We start from the raw sequence: 18178 nt of genomic DNA on the forward strand, positions 1-18178 counted from the left end.
TCAGACACTTAGTAGCTGTGTGATCCTGGGAAAGTCCTCATCTGTTAAAAAAAAATGATAATAATAGCACCTATCTTCACTAGGGTTTTGTGAGGATAAAATGGGATTATTTTGTGAAGTGCTTCATAAATCTTAAAGCACTCTGTAAGTGCTAGCTATCATTATTATTATATTGTATATAATATTAGTTTTATGTTACATATAATTATTATTCTTATTAAAGAAGTATAGGGTTATGGGTGTACAATATTACAAATACTATCAAATATGATTGTTTTATCCATTGGTTTTAATTACTTTCCCATGTTTTTAAAATTCAGTGGGAGGGGATATAGGGAAGGGGAGCAAGAGGCCTACTGAAGAATGTTTGAAGTGTAAAACAGAAGGCAGCAACAAACTTTTTAAAAAGAGAATATGGGGTTATTCTCACCTTCAGTATCCACAGCCCTCATCTCCTATGTTTTTAAACATAAAAGTCTTGTAATCATGAGGAATCGGGGGGAAAGTGAATTCTCTATTGTTGTTTTTTAAATAAAAGCAATAATAAATTAAAAGCAAAAATAAAAGTAATACATTTTTTTAAAATCTCCCATTTAATGGGCAAGAGCTAGCAGTCAGCAACATTTGTAGGTAAACCCTATCCCTTCTTAAATAGAAAATGAAGCTTCATCTTCTTCATACTCTCCAGCTTTTCAAGTCTCATTTATAGAGTTTTCTCTTTAAAAAAGCTTTGAACTTGTAACGAGGACACAGGTTCTGATTCTGATTCTGACACATAAGAGCTATATGATTGTGCACAAGTTATTTCCCTTTTTCAGTTCTGAGTTAATGATCTTCTGAACCTATGCTAGGAAAAACATACTATGAATCAAAATTCTAAATGAACCATGCTAATTTCCTGACCCTGAACTAAATCAATGATAACCAGATTTCTAGAACCTCACTTATCTAGAACATAGATATATGCTTCAAAGAATCAAAAATTATTCCTTAACAAAAAAAAAAAAAATGGGCGTCAAAAGCCAATGCACTTAACTACGTAGAAAATGTCATTCTTGGATACTCATGAGAGAGTCTAGTGATTTTGTATTCCATGTAAAATGAAGGTACTGATTTAACAAGCTTGTTATCTGCTTTCCTCTGGCAAACTGCCGTCTGGCCTAGGATAGAGCAGTCAACAAGAGTGAAATAGTAGTGAAGGCTACTTCAGTGACAACAGCAAGAAGTGACATCTGAGAACGAGGAGGCAAAAAAATGTCAACTAAAAAAACCCAGCAGTTTTTAGGGCTAATGAATGTAAGTCAGCTATCCCTTCTACATCTGAGCATTGCTGCATTATGTGAAACTACAACAATTGTTCTTAATAATAATTGACATAGGTTTTAAGATTTTCAAAATACTTCCCCACTTCAACAACTCTGTGAAGGAAGAACTAAGTGATTTGCCCACAGTCACACGGGCATTAAACAGAAAGGCAGAGTCTGAATGTAGCTTTTCTAGATATGTCAAGGGCTCTTTCCACTCCTTCCCCTGTCCTGATTCATCAAGGAAAAAAGTTGAATAAGATTAGTTTTTCTGTTTTCAAAGACAGGAAAGTTTCTAATGAATTTTGGAAAGATTTCCACAGAATCCTTTAAGAAAAAAGAGACTAAGTTTTTTTTAAAGAACATAGACTTTTGTTATTCATTTTCATTTTAGTTATTCACTTTCTAAAAATACTTATATTACTTAATGATGAAAGACTATATTCTATGAATTTTAAACCAAATTCATTGTTTAAAAACCATTTTGGTATAATTTGAACCAAACTGTATATTTGAATATTTATATGCATATATATGCACACATATATACATATATGTATACACACATACACAAATAAAACTAAAACAGAATCTTCTCTGAACCAAATCTGAATAACTCATGTTTACATATTTCATATTGCTGATTATAATACTTAATGTAGTTATTTCATTTGATCTTTCACAACTCTGAATTAAATATAGCAAGTACTTATACCCATTTTTACAGATCAGGAAACAAATTCAGAGTTCAAATATTTATCTAAAGTTATATAGCTAATAAGAGGCAGAGCCAACATTCAAAACCAACTTTTAACTTTCAAATGGAATCAGAAAGAAGCAATATTTGGGAGAAAGCATTAAACTCCCTTTCTCCTCTTTAAAATGTGTTGTAGTTGCTGCCATGAAATTAGGAAGCTAAAGTTTAATCAGTGTTTCACCTGAGTCTCATTACTTTATGATCATACCTTCTGTTTTCTTGTGTAATGTGCTCTTGTCTTGGGGACTGGGACAGATCTAGATATGCATAAATGAATAAATGAAAAAGCACTTATTAGAGAAATTATAGACAATTAGGTAGTGCAATGAGTCAGAGCAGTCTGGAGGGTTTGCATTCAAATATTTCCTTAGTCACTTATTATCTATGTGACCTTGAGCAAGTCATTGGCAACCTCCTTCAGCTTCTATTTTCTCATCTGTAAAATTATGATAGCACTGATCTCATAGGATTTTATAAGAATCCAATGAGACAAATCCAATGAGACTACACATGTACAGAATATTGCCAACCTTAAAATGTTCCTACTATCATTATAATTATTAAACCTTACTACATGCCAAACATAATATTAAAGTTCAACAGATGCTAAGGCAAAAGCAAAAACAGTCTCTAATTTCAAACAGTTTACATTCAAAATAGGGGAGACAATACACTTAGGGGAATGGTGCATAGGGATCAGAACTTTGGTGTAAAGGCTTTCTAGACTAGTGAGGTGTCTAAAATAGTAAATATAATAGAGTGATTGACACATTCAATGTTTCTGCTATTTCAGTATAGTGGGCTAGAGTTAGAACCCATTCAGGACAACAGAACCCTAGAGTAGAAGTTCTGGGGATAAGATCTCTGGTTCCAGTGTGCTGTTTGTTGAGAAGATGAGTCATAGAAAGAAGGAAGGAAATAGATGGTAATAAGCACTCCGTTTTCAGTGCAATTCTTGATAGATGTTGTACTGTTATTATCCTTATTTTCCAGTTAAAAATCTGAGACAAACAGGTGACATAATCAAACAGCTACTAAATGCTGTTATATTTGAATTCAGGTTTTCCTTTGCCTGTCACTGTTCAGTGTATTTGATTATCTAAATGTATTGAGTATCTATGTGGCAGTATTTTGTTATATATATTTGAAATTGTACAAGTATATCTGTATATGTATATCCATGAGAATACATGTATGTTTGCCTTGTAGTCATGGTAGTTAAATGAGTGCATAAAGTGAGCCTATACATGAACATAACTATCTGTGGCTTGATATCTGTGTCAATACGAATGAGGCAGAATATGTGTAAATGTAAGCAAAAAGATAAATAAAAAGAAGGGAAGAAGATAAAGGATAAAAAAGAAAAAAAGGGAGAAAAAGGAAATAAACTGTATATTTGTGTGTGTGTGTGAATATGTATTTATATGTATGTGTTTTCAACTCTGTGTTGTGTCTATTTTTTCTAATATTTCTTAACTGTTTCATTTAGATCTCAGTCCCTTCCCTTACCCTCCCTCCCAAACTGTGCCTACCCCTAATTCCATATGAAAGTAGGACTTTCTAGGGAATATGTTTACATTTTTTTCTTCCCCACTCCCACCCACCCCCTTTTTTAACAGCCTTCTTCTTAATCTTTTCTTCACTACTTACTTACTTAACTTACTTACTTACTGCTTTTTTCCTAGCAATATCTGAAGGGGGCAGTACTCATTGGTTTAGAAGCAATCTGACAGCCAGTGAAATGTCATCTCAGAGATTATTCTTAAAATTTATCATATAATACACACACACACACACACACACACACACACACACATATATATAATATACATATATATACACTGTATTATATGAACATTGTATAGATATACTTTAAGTGTAGAAGAGTAAGACACATTTACATGTTCAAATTTACACCTATTCTAAGCAATGTAATATGTGAAAGTGTGCACAATTGCTAGTGAAGCATACACATGCATAGAATAGACCATATATGTGTCTATATACATATTTGTTATGAATATGTATATACACATATATGGATTGTTTATATGTGGTTATATGATGTAAATGCATTCATATATTCATATATATCTAAATATGTGTATCTATCCATCCATCTATTGTTGGTCTTCAGTCATTTCCAACTCCTTTTAGACCCCATTTAGAGTTTTCTTGGCAGATATTGAAGTAGCTCCTACTCCAGCTCATTTTGCAGATGAGGAAAGCAAGGCAAACAGGATGAAAGGACAGGCCCAGGGTCATACAGCTACTAAATGTCTGAGGCCAGATTTGATTCAGGAAAATGAGTCTTCCTGATTCCAGACTTAGGGCTCTATCAACTTCCCCATCTGTACCTATTAGCTGCCCTACATTCATCCATCCATCCATCCATCCAATCATCCATTCATCTCTCCCTCCCTCCATCCATCTATGTATCTATAGGAAAAAAAACTGATAACAATCAAATCTGGATAAAACAATGCTCATGGAATTGGTTAATTGAAAATTCTGGGTACCTGAAAGCTAACCCCAAATTTCTATTTGTTTCAGTCTTTGTAACTAGCAAATTTTTAAAGATCTTTAAAGGCTATTTTCCAGCATTAATGATATTAATGAATATGGTTAGCTTTTTTCTCTCCGATACAGCTCACCTAAGCCACCATAATAATTCTCACTGTCTTCAACTGTTTGTGCAGAGGCAGAAGCTATAAGATACTAGACTAAATATATCTGAAAGTTTTAATGTTGCTTGGGAAAGTATGTATGGGATGTTGAGTTGTGAGGGATGGGGATGATGCTGAAGAACTAATTTCCTACTTTTGAATGTATTCTTATCATTTTCTCCTAAAAGTGTATTATAGCAGTAAATAAATAAACACATCTCATTTCACTGAGGTCCTAATGACTTGGGTTGATTTATTTCTAGTATAAGCACACTGAAAAGCATGAAGAGTGAGCTAACATGGTTTTCTAGAGTTAAACTGCAACTATGATATTTAATCTTTAGTAATCCAATTGTTGATTCTTGCATTTGAAAATTCTGGATTGTATTAATAAGATTAGCTTGGATTTCTCCCCACTCCTGCCCTATTTTAATAATAGGATCCATACATAACATTTGGCCAGTGAAGAACAGACATTTAACCACACCTTGACCCCTGGAGCCAGTAATTGCCAAACCTAAATATACTGTCACTGACTGGACACACACAATGTATCAAACAAGAGCAACTCACATCTATTTGTTGGAAAAATTTGACTGATGTGCCTTCAACCTGTCATCAGACCGCTGTGACCTCAATTTTTTGAGAAATAAAGTCAAAATCCATTCTTATCTTCTGAGATGCAAGACTTATTTATGTGTCAGCCTTCCCCCTCGATTGTCCTTAGCCTTTGGGAAGCCGTCTAAAAACACAATCACACAGTGAAGACCTTCAGTCCATACCGGTTTTTAAACATGTTCCTTAAATCTCTTCTAAGACTTTCCAATTAGTTTGTGAAAGTTACATTGCTTCACTTATCTGGCTAGTATAAGTCCTGGGAGGAGAGAAAGGGGGACAGGTAGTGTTCTAGCAATAAGCTTTCACCATACCTGCCATCAAAGTAGAAGCCAAAGAAAAAGGAAAGAATGAACATAAAAATTGGAGCACTGGATTGAGAAGTGTTATTACCTCTGACAATGATACCAAAGAATGTTTTAACAGAGTATATGAGCTTAGGAGATGGTCCAACTTTCCATTTCACAGATGAGAAAATTGAGGCATGGAGTAGTGAAGTAAGATCCCATAGCTAGTTGGAGGGAAAATTGTTGTCCTTGATTTCATCCTCAAAGGTCAGGGATATTTCCCAAGTTTCCATGAATGAATGAATGAATAAGCATTTACTATCTCTATTCCTCATGGATCTTTAATAAACCATTCATCATAGTTATTCATCCATTAATTTAAACAAATTTTTCGTGAACCTATTCATAATATGTGCCTCCAAATACCCCTCTCAAATCATCTAAATAATAGATATTTAAATTCTCCACCTCCTTTAATACGTCCACTTGCAAAAGTAAGTATGTGATGATCCCTGTTAGCATTTGAGTGTGTCTGACAACCAAAGGGAAGCTGAGAGGCAATAGAAGATAACCAGAAAGATGGGAGAAATAGATGAAACCCTCAGAGTCCCGTGAACTGTTTTCTAGGCATTAAGGTTTGCTTACACAGCAAACACAAGCACACCAATCTCCCATTCCAGGCTTAAAAATATAGACTTGTTTTTTTTTTTTTTTTTTTAACTCCTAACATAATGAATGAGCTTAAATATTAGAAACTTGAAATTATTAAGTAAATCATTGCACCTGCAAAGCTTCTATTTGCATAACATTAATTCATGATGGCAGCTAAAACAAATTCATCACATTCACTATATTAGAGGCTGATTTATGTAGGAATTGGAAAAAAATCATGGGCTTAAAATTATGTTGACATGATGTACGTGTTCAATGGTGAAAGGTTTTTGTTGGTTTTTTTAAAAAATCATCTAAACAACTGAATTATGGGGAAAAGGAAAAGGGTTTGAGGGGGAGGAAGAAGGAAAAGAGGAAGGGGGCGGCAAAGAAATGGCATCTTCAAAAATGAGTAATGCTATTGCTTCACGCGCATGTACTCACACACACTCCAGTTATTAATGTCAAGTATGCCAAAGATACGCTGGAAAATCATTACCATTCATAGCCACTAACAGCCATTAAATTTCAATCAATTCAACTTAACACAAGTGTACTTCAGCGGCCCTTACAGTTCCTTATAAATGTGGCTCAAAAGTCGGCCTGACTTATTGCATTGTCCACCACACAAAGAGGCATTGCTAAGGATCTCTCTGAAAAGGGACTATCTTGGGTCTTCTGAACGGATGCTCTTTTAACATCCCAGTCATCAACAGATCTTTCTTTTCTGAGGAAGCTGAGAGAGGGCCCTAATAGCACCCTCCAGGTCAACATCAACGGAGGAAAATATGCCTTTTTTAGCTGAAATCCTTCTTTTGTGCTTTTGAGGTGGGGAGGTGGGAGGACTGAAAAATGGGTGTCTTCTGGAAGAAACTTAACAAGTTGTCCCTTAAAGAGAAAGTTTCAGACTCAATCAAAAGTTCCCCACAGCTGCAGCTCACCCAACCCACTTGAAATTTGTCATTTAATATGCTTCCTTTAAGCTCTTTGAAAACTAACATTTAATTCCCTTCTCAGTGAAGGGGCCTTGGGGCAGGTCGATTAGAAAGGAGGAAAGACTAGAAGAATACAGCCCAACTGCAGGCAGCAATTGCCTGGGTTAGAAAACCCGCCTTTTCAAAAGCTAATAGTCTTGCAGCCTGGTTTCTTACAGATACTCTTCCAGCCTGGGATGTAGCTGAGTTATGATTTTTTTTTCCCCTTAGAGGCCGGGATTCCAGGCTGAATGGGTCTCAGAATCCCGCTTACACATAGTTTCACAACACCAAGGTAACAAAGACAAGTTAGACTGAATAGATTTTGATCTGGTTGTCTATTCTTTAGTTTCCATGAAACAGGTTTGAGCCATTCCTGCAACTTGCTGAAGGTTGCTGGTGGGCAGCCTATTCTGAAAGCTGCAACAATGCGCGTATTGTTTAGTATACTGTAAAAACAATCTGGGTGTGCAAGTCCCCGTATAACAAGAGGGGAACTCGATGTGTTGCAAATTATGAGGAATGTTGGCACCGGGAGGCTTTACGTCCTTGCTATTAACCCACGGGCTCACCGGCATTTGAGTCGGACGATTAAGTAATTAAATGTTCTATGGAAGGCAATCGATGGTGGAGAAATCTCTTTAGCCCATGTTCTCCCTTGACTTTCTCTTCCTAGCTCCCTCACATCTCAAGACTTCTGTAGGGTGCCTCCCAGAAGCTGAAACGGAAAACCAAGTGGGGGTTGGGAAGGGGGGTGTTGAGAAAAGGAGACAGCAATGCACTAAGTACATACAATAGGATTGTACACCAGACTCAAGCACAATGCCTCCAGCATCAAAAGAGCAAGAGTTCAACTGATTTCATAAAGGTAAATTGCTCTAAACACAGCAATGTCAGCAAAACTTAATCACGCCAGGAGCTTTGCTTAATTACAGGTTTTAAAGCACAGTTTAGAGAAAGGGAGATACTTAAATGTGTCACCTGGAAAGGTCCAGACACTCAAACTATTTGTAAGTTAGAGGAACACAAATATTTGTAACTCCCTCAGCCTCCCTTCCCACCCACCCCCCTCAAAAAAAAAAAAAAAAAAAACCAACACCCTACCAGACCCTCTGTAGCAGCACAGAACCTATCAATCCTGTGGGAATTGGGGGGGGGGGGGTAGAGAACGAACCAAACATATTTACATAGTAAATACAAACTAGTAGGCAGTAATCATTGAGATCTGTCTTTAATTACCAACCTGTAAAAAAAAGTTTCATTTCAGCAGGAGGTGTTATCTCTTAAAGCAGTTTCCCCAGCTACCATCACCAAGATAACCATGTTTAACCCTTTCCAAGTCAACTGAGCACTTCTCCCCACTCATCCCCAACAAAATTGAAGTGGGCCTACTATAAGAACTACTGTAATACTGTAATAACACAACACTGTCCCTCTCTCCCTCTACACAAACACATACATATACATACATACATACAAACACAGGGGAGGTAAGGGGCCCTCTGAAGAAAAATGGGGGAAAAATCAATCTAGTGCTAATGAATAAAAAGTTCCTTTTATTCCACTGTTGTTTTTGGTTCATTAAATTTTCCACAGATTTGCAGAGAAGAAAACGTGATCAATAAACCTTGACAAAAGTGAACGTGTGAAAAAGGCCAGAGAATGGAACAGGAAGATAAAAGTGATATCCCGATCAGAGATTTCAGAGGCAGATGACCAGAGCTCTGGACTGCTGAATAATCTGAATAGACCATCATTTCTTTGCAGCCTTTCACATTCTTTTGCCTGACTGTTGAAACTCTTCATTCAATACAATAGTAAATGCACTAAAACTTTTTTTCTTATGCTAATGGTGAAATCGGGTACTCAGAGTTAAAACACACTTCCCAGTAACTTGTTTTCTTTAAGAAAAAAAAAAAAAACACCCCATAATACATTAACTTATTCAAATTAAAACAAAATGTCAAAAATGGCGTGCAAAAGTATTTGTTCACTCTCCAAAAGTTATCTTTCCTCTCCTACCTCCCCAAGACAGATTTTTTTTTTTAATGTGAGAGTATTTTGCAGTATTTCGTGATGGTTTTGTATAAAAAAGAACACTAGGAAAAAGTATTTCTTTATTTGCAATTTTCTAAGTTCTAAATATAGTTATTGGAAATACTACTTATGCCACTTTACCAAATTTAATATCACTTTTCAAAGACAAGATCCAATGGCCACTTTAAATATTCTCAGTATACTACATGCTTTAAAAAAAATCCATATATTTTGCATCAAATCACTTTTTCTTTATTCCTCAGAGCTAAGCAAATCTGTTGAAACAATTAAAATTTTTTTTCCATTCAATTTTACAAAATATTTTTCTCAGCAGTGTCTGCATGTTCTCCATGCTCTAATCATTGTTCTAAATGTATGCATTCATGATTTTTTTTTGCCTAGATATTTTTTAGAATCTGAAAATATTATTTCTCTAGTTGAAAAATTTCCACATTACATATATGTATTTTATGTCTACAATAAACAATCAAAAGGAAAAAAACAAACTCCTTCAAAACCCAAGCATCCTCCTATAGCTTGTTTCCTAAGAGCTGTGGATCAATCCCCAGGGCAGTAGTCTGAGTGTGCCCCATTCAGACTGTTTATGTAGTCATATAGTAATTTGAACTAAAGTTGTTTTTTTTTTTTTTACAAGTAGAAAATCCATCAACATACTATTGCTTCTTTCATAAAAATTCTTTTGCTCAATTTCCTTAAAGTGCAACAAGATGCATAAATGTACTACCTAAGCGCAAACTTTTGCCCAGGAAAACCCAGGTGTTGCCATCTCTTGCTAAATAAAATTTCAAGGCTATGGTTTTGAGCATTAACAAGCCAGATGGATATGTTCAGGTTGCACTTAAAAAGTATGTATTATAACTTTTAAGACCCATTTAAAGAGAATCTCTTGGTCCATTGAATGGAGATTTTCCTGGGAAGAAACACTGGAAAGGTATTTATTAGGCAAATATCCAGTTTTGTCTGCCTGCCCGTTGAATCCACTGGTTTTACTAATCCAGCATTGGGTGACTTCACTGTGTACAGGGCACTTGTGGGAATACAAAAAGCATGAAGTATTTGTGTATCTTTCAGTCTGCAGTGCAAACAACCCAGCTACAGTACCCAAGACACCAACAATCTGAAGAGCCAATCAATAAGCAACTACCAACAGACCCTTCATGTTCACTCAATCCATTGGGCCCTGAAAAGGATTCTCTTTCCCAAAATGGGACTAAAGGATATATAAGTAAATGGAGTGGCATTCCAGTGCAAAAGAAAATCCACTTTGGAATGAAGCTTCTCCCAACTTCATGCATCGTTTGGATAAACCAAACATTGCACTCTGAGAGCATGTTCAGGTTCAGTGTAATCCAAAAAGGAAGGCTAAAATGACCTTGGACTAAAAAAGATCACTTTTTAAAGTCTCAACCACATCAGCTAGATTTTTAGTATCAAATTTATCCTTCACATGAAAAAATAAACTACAAGTTCCAAAATTCAGGATTGAGAAGCACAGACATGTCTAAACTAACTTCACTTAAAAAAAAATTTTTTTTGGAAGCTTCAGGATAATTGCTTTTAAATTCTTCCTCTGGAAGAAGAAATTATAATTTCCTATTTGAAATCATTTCCCATTGACCTACTTTGAAAAAAAGACCAAACTGGATATCATCATCTTTTAAGTGATGTATTCCACGAGTACAGGAGTAACCTACAACTTAATCACTTCAAAGCTAAATTTGTTGATTGCTCGCATGTGAAATGGGTAGAAGTAAAACACCACTTACTTAGGAATAATCTCTTTGGCTGGAATACATGTCACAACAGACAAGGCATGAATCATGACCCAAAGAGAATAGCATGCTTTAAAAAAAAATTGTACTGAATTACCAGATAACTTTCTGAAATTTTCCTCTTTTTCACTGAGAAAATAATTCCTTTCCCCCTCAAATCTATTCTTAAAATTCATTTGGAAATCATGTGTGGTATCTGGATGAAATTAAAACTCTGAAGATAACATTACATAGAGCAGAGAGAGAGAGAGAGAGAGAGAGAGAGAGAGAGAGAGAGAGAGAGAGAGAGAGAGAGAGAGAGAGTCCTATTGATCTATGCAAATTGATAAAGGAAAGAAGAGAAAGAGAAAGAAATAAAGAGGTGGGGACATTTTTTGTATGGTTTAGAATAATTTATCCAATCATTCAGATATTTCGAAACCTTAAGATCCATACTCTCAAAACTATAGTGTAGTTTCACTTAAACACAAGTCGCCAGTCCTTCCTCTGGCTATATAATACATTTTCCCCAAATGGAATAATTACAGAACTACCAACCCTGCCTACACAGGGATTCTGTCCAAGTCAAAAGGGATAGAGTAAAAGGAAACCCCCAGCAAAGCTAAGTAAATTAGTGCTAGTAAAGGAGGGGTGGGGGAGGAAGAAGAAGAAAACCTTTTTATGTTAGGTAGCTAGAACAAACAGATCAAATCAGTGAGACTTATGACAAATCAGCCTATTCCACTGCCTTTCACTGCTGTATATTTTGGATTTCACGGTTTATTTACTTTACTTTTTTGGCACCAAGCCCCCAGAGCATGCCAATACAATATTTGTTTAAACACTATTTTATGCAGCGAGCGAGGGAAACGTTTACTTTCAAATTCTTGCACACCCCCAAGAGCCTCATCGGCAAACAGTATATGAACGTTTTACAACTGTTCCCTTTATCAGAAGCTGTCAGGATTAAAACTTCACAAACTCAACAGGAGAAAGGGGGGGGGGGGGCGTCTCTTACACAGTGCTGAGCGTAGGTTTTTCAATATCCTTTAGCAGTATGTATATACACTAGGTAAAGTAGGGAGGGGAGAAGGAAATGGGTGCGAGTACAAATATATGCCATATTTAGGTCAATTGTATAGACATGATTTCTGGGAGCCTTAGGGACTATCTGAATGCACATTCTCCACTTTTCCAGCTAGTGTTCGTTTCTATGAAAAGAAAAAAAAAAAAAACATCTTTCTTAAACCTAGGGTTCTAAGAACACTGATTGGTGTTTCAGCACTATCTGCACCTCTAGGGGTAGAGAAGTGGGGTTAAGAAAGTAAGGGGATTCATTCTAATCTCTCTCGCTGTAAAGTCAGGTTTCCTAGGAAATGACAGCAATTACTCGAAGAAAAAAAAAAAAAAGGCGCCCAGTTAGGCTGGCTTTCCTCGCATTTCTTCTCTTTCCCCCTTTCCCCCCCTTCTCTTCCTCCCCCTTTCTTCCCCTCCCCATACATAACCCCTCTCTACACACGCCCCCCCCAAACCACACACACACACACACACACACACACACACACACACACACACACACACACACACACTTTCCTCTCCTCGCAATTGTCTTAAAGCCACAAGGTCCAGGGAAAACTCAATTCTCTAAATCCTTAATAGGATTGGCGCCCAGCTCTCTCCAAGACTCTCCCCATCACACAGAGATCAAGTTGCAGTAGTGGATTTTTCAAATTCCTCAGCAAATATACTTGTTGAAAGACTGCCCCTCCCGGGGGTGGGAAAGGTGGAAGGGGAATGGGGGCAAAAGGGAAGAAAGTGTGGATGGGGGTGGTGATGAGGAGAGCCAGAGCAGGATAGTAGGGAATGGGACTGAGTGGCCAGATTCGTACGGGATTCCTTTGGGAACGAAAAGCAGTCTTAAAGAGAATGAAAGCAAGGAAAACTGCAGGGAGAAAGAGGGGAAGGTCCGAGGGCTGGAAGTTTCTGCGAAAAGTCTGTACACAAGTCTCATGCTCCAGATCTTCCAAACCACCCCCGCCTCATAAGTTCCAAGTTTCTCGGCCCCTCTTTTCTCTCCCCCTCCCCCGCCTCCCGCGACTTCATCACCTCAGAAAGTAAGGGGGAGGAGAAGAAAGAGAGATTTCCCCAAACCTCCAATCCCACCTCCTTCTCCGGGACAAAAACCTCACACGGACATAGCAATGCTTGTGGTTTAAACGGCTGAGGGCTTGAATTTGGGGGTGTCTTCCAAAGAGAGTAAAGGAATGGGACTAGTGATAAATGAAAGCTTCCCCGCCCCGTTTTTCTAATCTCTCAGAAGAGGGCTAAAACAATTGGGGGAGGGGGAAGCAAACCGTCCCGCAAGGAAGAGGGATACAGACCACCCCTGTCATCACTTCGTCCGAGAATTTCAACTCCTTGTTCCCCCTTCCATTTTTCAACTCTCAGACACCCAGCGTAATCTTAGCCCTAAACACGCTGGAACCTCAAAGAACACACAACAAAGTTCCTCCCCCCTCCCTCCAAAGCAATCTCGAGTCCCTTCCTGCCCGTTTCCCCTCCCTCTCTACTCCGGTCCCCTACTGCCCTATACCTGCAGGAGCGCAGCGAGTGAGGACTCAGAGGGCCGGGGCCGTCTACCCCGAGAACCCTTTGGGGAAATGCAGCATCCCTTCCATGCGCTCTTCTGCTCCGCCTCGCCCGGACACAGCCGGGGAAACAGAATAAAAGATTCCTTTTTTTCTTTTTCTTTTCTTTTTTTCTTTAAAAAAAGAAAAAAGGCAAATGTAACTTTACCAAGGAAGAGAAAAGTTTGCTCTATAATGCAGGTGTCTGTTCTGGTGTAGGGCTGCAGCTCCTGCCCCCCATCCCAACTTTGCTGTGCGATCCGAGGCAGGCTGGCTGGCTGGGTGGCTAGAGGGCGGGGGTAGCACTGGGGCGGGGGGCGGGGGGCAGGGGAGGAGGGAACCGGGGAGGGGGCGGGCGTGGAAGATCCTACTGTCTTTCCTTCGCCTTCTCGCAGAGGCTGCCGCGCTACTCCTGCCCTCTTCTGCTCCCTCCTCCTCTTCCTTCTCCTTCTTACTCCCTCCTCCTCCTCTTCCTCCTCCTCCTCCTTCTTTTCCTCGTCTTCCTCCTCCTCTTTCTCCTCCTCCTCCTCCTCTTCTAACCACCTCCCCCTCTTCCTCCTCCCCCCCCCCCCCCCCCGCCTCTCCGAAATCTCATTGATGGGAGTTTTTTCTTTCTTTCTTTCTTTCTTTTTTTTTTTTTTAAGTCTGCTGCTGTTGCTGGCTCACTCCTGTACTTCTGCTATCCATCATCTACATCTAAGATATAAACCGCTCCCTCCCTCCGTTTCTCTCTCTCTCTCTCTCTCTCTCTCTCTCTCTCTCTCTCTCTCTCTCTCTCTCTCTCTCTCACACACACACACACACACACACACTTACACACACACTCACACACACACACATACACACACACATCATTAAGGCGCACGCATACAACAGAGGCACACACTTCCTCGCACAGACATACACTGGCTGAACTTTAGGAGGCCCAGCAGAGCCGGGATGGGAGGTGGAGGAGGAGCGGAGAAGTAAAGAAGCCTTTTCTTTCCAGCACAGAAAAAAATAGAAGATGATATAACACAGAGGAAAAGTTGAAAAAAAAAAGGAAGAGAAAGAAATAAACGAAGGAAAGAAAGAAAAAGGAAAGAAAGAAAGAAAGAAGGAAAGAAAAAGGGTTCTCTCTCCCTCATTTTTTTTAAATGAGGGGGGTGGGGTGTTGTAGCTAACTCAAGTCAGATGATCTCCAGAGCAGAAATCCACCAACTGATCTGTTTTCAATCTAATCCTTCTCCTTCTCCTTCTCCTCCTCCCCTCACCCCCACTCCCCAGTTGCACCATTTGCTATTCCAGATGGGCCCGACTCATTTTTTTTTTTTTAAATACATCGGAATGGAGAAGTAAAAATGGACAACTCTGGGTCATGTAACCCCCTCCCAACCTTTGCTAAGTTTCTGATTTCCTGAGAGCCTTAGGGAGGGGACACTAGAAGGAAGATACAGGTGCCTGGAAGTTTGTTTTATTCTCACCTTTAGGGGTGAGAGCGTCTAAATTTTCTCTTTTCCCCTCCCCCATTTACCAGCTTCCTCTATCAGTATCTTTGACATATTGTCATCTAAAATCTGTTGTGAAGAGAAATCCTTCAAGATTTTGTTTTGTATCTTTTTTAAAGATAGTATACTCTAGTTCTAGTTATGTCAAGCAGATGGAAATAATCAGAAAACAACAACAGAGGAAAAACAAAAAAGAAAAATCTGATTGATTAATATTTTTTTTAAATGGCAGTGGGAAGCAAGCAGGAAAAGAAGGGGACATTTTCAATCAAACTTTGTAATTTGACATTCTATTGAATCCCCATCACACCTAATTTTTTAGTACAAGTATGATTTAAAAAAAAAAAAAAACAGGTTACAAATACTCAACTTGGAAATTCAGGTCATAAAACTGTTTAAAAGTTTGTGCAACTGTGAAGAATTCTCATTTCCATCCAAGTATGCCACCAACCTTTTCCGTGGCCTCTCATGCTTGCCTTTTCTAATTTCATGAAGTTGAATTTATCAGTGACTTCAAAAATAGTGGCAGAAAAAAACTGGTCCAGAGAAATAAAACCTATTATTTCCTTACTTCTGGAAAACCTTTTCAGAATGTGTTGGTTGGTGACTTTCTATTTTTTCTTCTAGTCTTTCTTTCTGCAGTTGTATGTTGTTTTAAATTATAAGTATAATAAAGCCTGACAAATTCAGCTTTCTCATCTATAAATGTGTCCTTCATATACACTTTTTAAAAATGATCCAATTGTTTTTTGTAAGTAGATTTCTACATATTTCATTTCATTTCTTCTCTATCTCTTTCTCTGTTTCTGTCTCTGTCTCTATCATGTGCGCACATGCACACACTCACATACACATATCAGTCCAACCATTTTATTTAAAAAGGAAAACATTTTTAATGACTCCAACTCACAAGAACACAAGAAGAGGGACACAATAGGCTTCCCTGAGCCGAAGAGAAAATGGGTTGTACATTTTTAGAATGATTAGAGGCTAATTATATTTTCCTTAAACACACAATCCAGTTCTGGACCTTGCTAGAATAAATATTTTGTTGTTGGTTCTTCTTGGGGGTGTGTGTGTGTGTGTGTGTGTGTGTGTGTGTGTGTGTGTGTGTGCTGAAGAAAGGTAATGTATTTATTAAGAAGAAAACGTATTTTGAGAAATGGCTTTTAAAAATACATATGATCAAACTCACCACTTTCCAGTGTATTTATTCAAATTCCTTCTGAGCTTTCAGAATACAGACTCCAAGGAGTCAGAAAAAGTAAACTAGAATCTTCATTCTCTGACCCATTCTTTTTTCAGTGACCTGTTTCGTACTTATTCATACACATCTTCCTCTTTGTTGGAATATTAATGAGATAGGCTGATTGTTCCAATTATTTTCCCCATTTGCTTTCTTTACTTAATTTTTTGTGAAGACATTTTTAAAAAACCCCACCATTTGGGATTGATACCTGTTTTTCTCCTATACTTAGTGAAGTTCAACTCCTAATGGAATATTGCCACCCCATATAACTTTTCCTAAAATGGATGTGTTTCCTTTTGGGATTAGGCTATTAGTAAAAAGTTAATGTTAAGAGTTTAAAGGTTTGGTATTAAAAAGTATGTAAGGTTTTGGATGGGTCAAATCACAACATAAAGGAAGAAAAACTCATTAAAGAGAAAAAAAGATTTAAGTTCTGTTTCTTGCTCAATCCACCTTCAGCTCAAATTCTATGTTTGACCTTTGACAAATATTTTCACCTTTCCCTGCCTCTGTTTTCTTTTCTATAAAACTAAGATATCTTCCCTACAAAATTATGAAGATAAAATGAAATGTATGTGAAAATGAAACAGTTTGAATACTCTATAAAGTGTTATATAAGCATGAATGGGTATTATATATGTAACAAAAATCACTTAATGCCTTGGGCTTATTACAAATTCAGGCCAATATCTTTCTTCCCTTTTTGCAGATTTCATATTTAGAACTGATTGCCCTGAGTCACTGATAAATCCTGTCATCAAGGAAAGATTACATTAAATTGCATCAATAACACTAGTCAATATTTATAAAGCATCTTATTGGTTCAAAAAGCTTTATCAAAAGTCCTTAGTTTTAAAAAACTTGTAAGCATTAAAAAAAAAAAAACTGACATCTTCTTCTCCCTTGGCTTCCAGACCTGATCTCCATTCTTTGAACTCCAAGAACATGCCTATGGAGCACTGAGTCATCCTCAGTGGAGAATTTAGACACTTGAGAATTTAGACCCATTGTCTATCCCAATACACATATCTAGACTACTTGTTCTGACCGAAAAATAAGTTTGGATATTGTAGAAGGTATTTTCACTAACAAAGACTGAAAAAAAGAAGTGGAGGATTATTGATGAAAATTATTGCCTATTCCAACAGATGCATTCAATGCATTGATTTGCTGAACTGCTCTTTCCTTGCTTTTTTGTAAAAATCTATTACATGGGTTGGCTCAATGGGTAGGCAAATGAATAAGAATATATTCTGAAATATATATATATATACACACACATAATATGTAATATATATGTATATATATGTACACACAAACACACAATCAAAATGCACCAATTTAAAAAATTAAAAGAAAAAGGTATTTAGTAATTGATCGTCAGTTACTCAGAAATTTCTATTAACCAGAACATGCCATTCCCAAGCGTTAATCAAGATTTGAGTCATAACCATTTTCCTTTTTGTAAACAGCTGCACCTTTCATCTCACAGGATCAAAAAGCACTTTTGTGAACAATAGGCTCGTTTCTCACCTTTCTCTGTTGAGCTTTCTCAAACCAGCATGGAACAAGGTGTTCCAGCATGGAACTGATGTTTGAAGGAAAGAAGTAGTTTCAGCCAGTTCTCCAGCAAGCCTGACAATCCTACCAGGAAGGTAGTTAGTTGAGGTGGGAGGGGGGTTGGAGAGGAACTATCAACATCATTCCCATTACAGGGATAGAGAAACCAAGGTGCTTGAATGTGAGGTGACC

General features: G+C 37.6%; 1 protein-coding gene across 1 annotated transcript in view; it reads right to left on the minus strand.

Moving 5' to 3' along the window:
* GLI2 (GLI family zinc finger 2) overlaps positions 1 to 14127 on the minus strand; it is a 395398-nt gene extending 381271 nt beyond the window's left edge. The window contains exon 1 of the mRNA XM_051985726.1: positions 13657 to 14127. The gene's annotated coding sequence lies outside the window, so the exon portion shown is untranslated. The remainder of the gene's footprint in view (positions 1 to 13656) is intronic.
* Between the last annotated feature and the right edge of the window lie 4051 nt (positions 14128 to 18178).

Source organism: Antechinus flavipes, chromosome 3 (genome assembly GCF_016432865.1).
Source record: "Antechinus flavipes isolate AdamAnt ecotype Samford, QLD, Australia chromosome 3, AdamAnt_v2, whole genome shotgun sequence".
Lineage (NCBI taxonomy): Eukaryota > Metazoa > Chordata > Mammalia > Dasyuromorphia > Dasyuridae > Antechinus > Antechinus flavipes.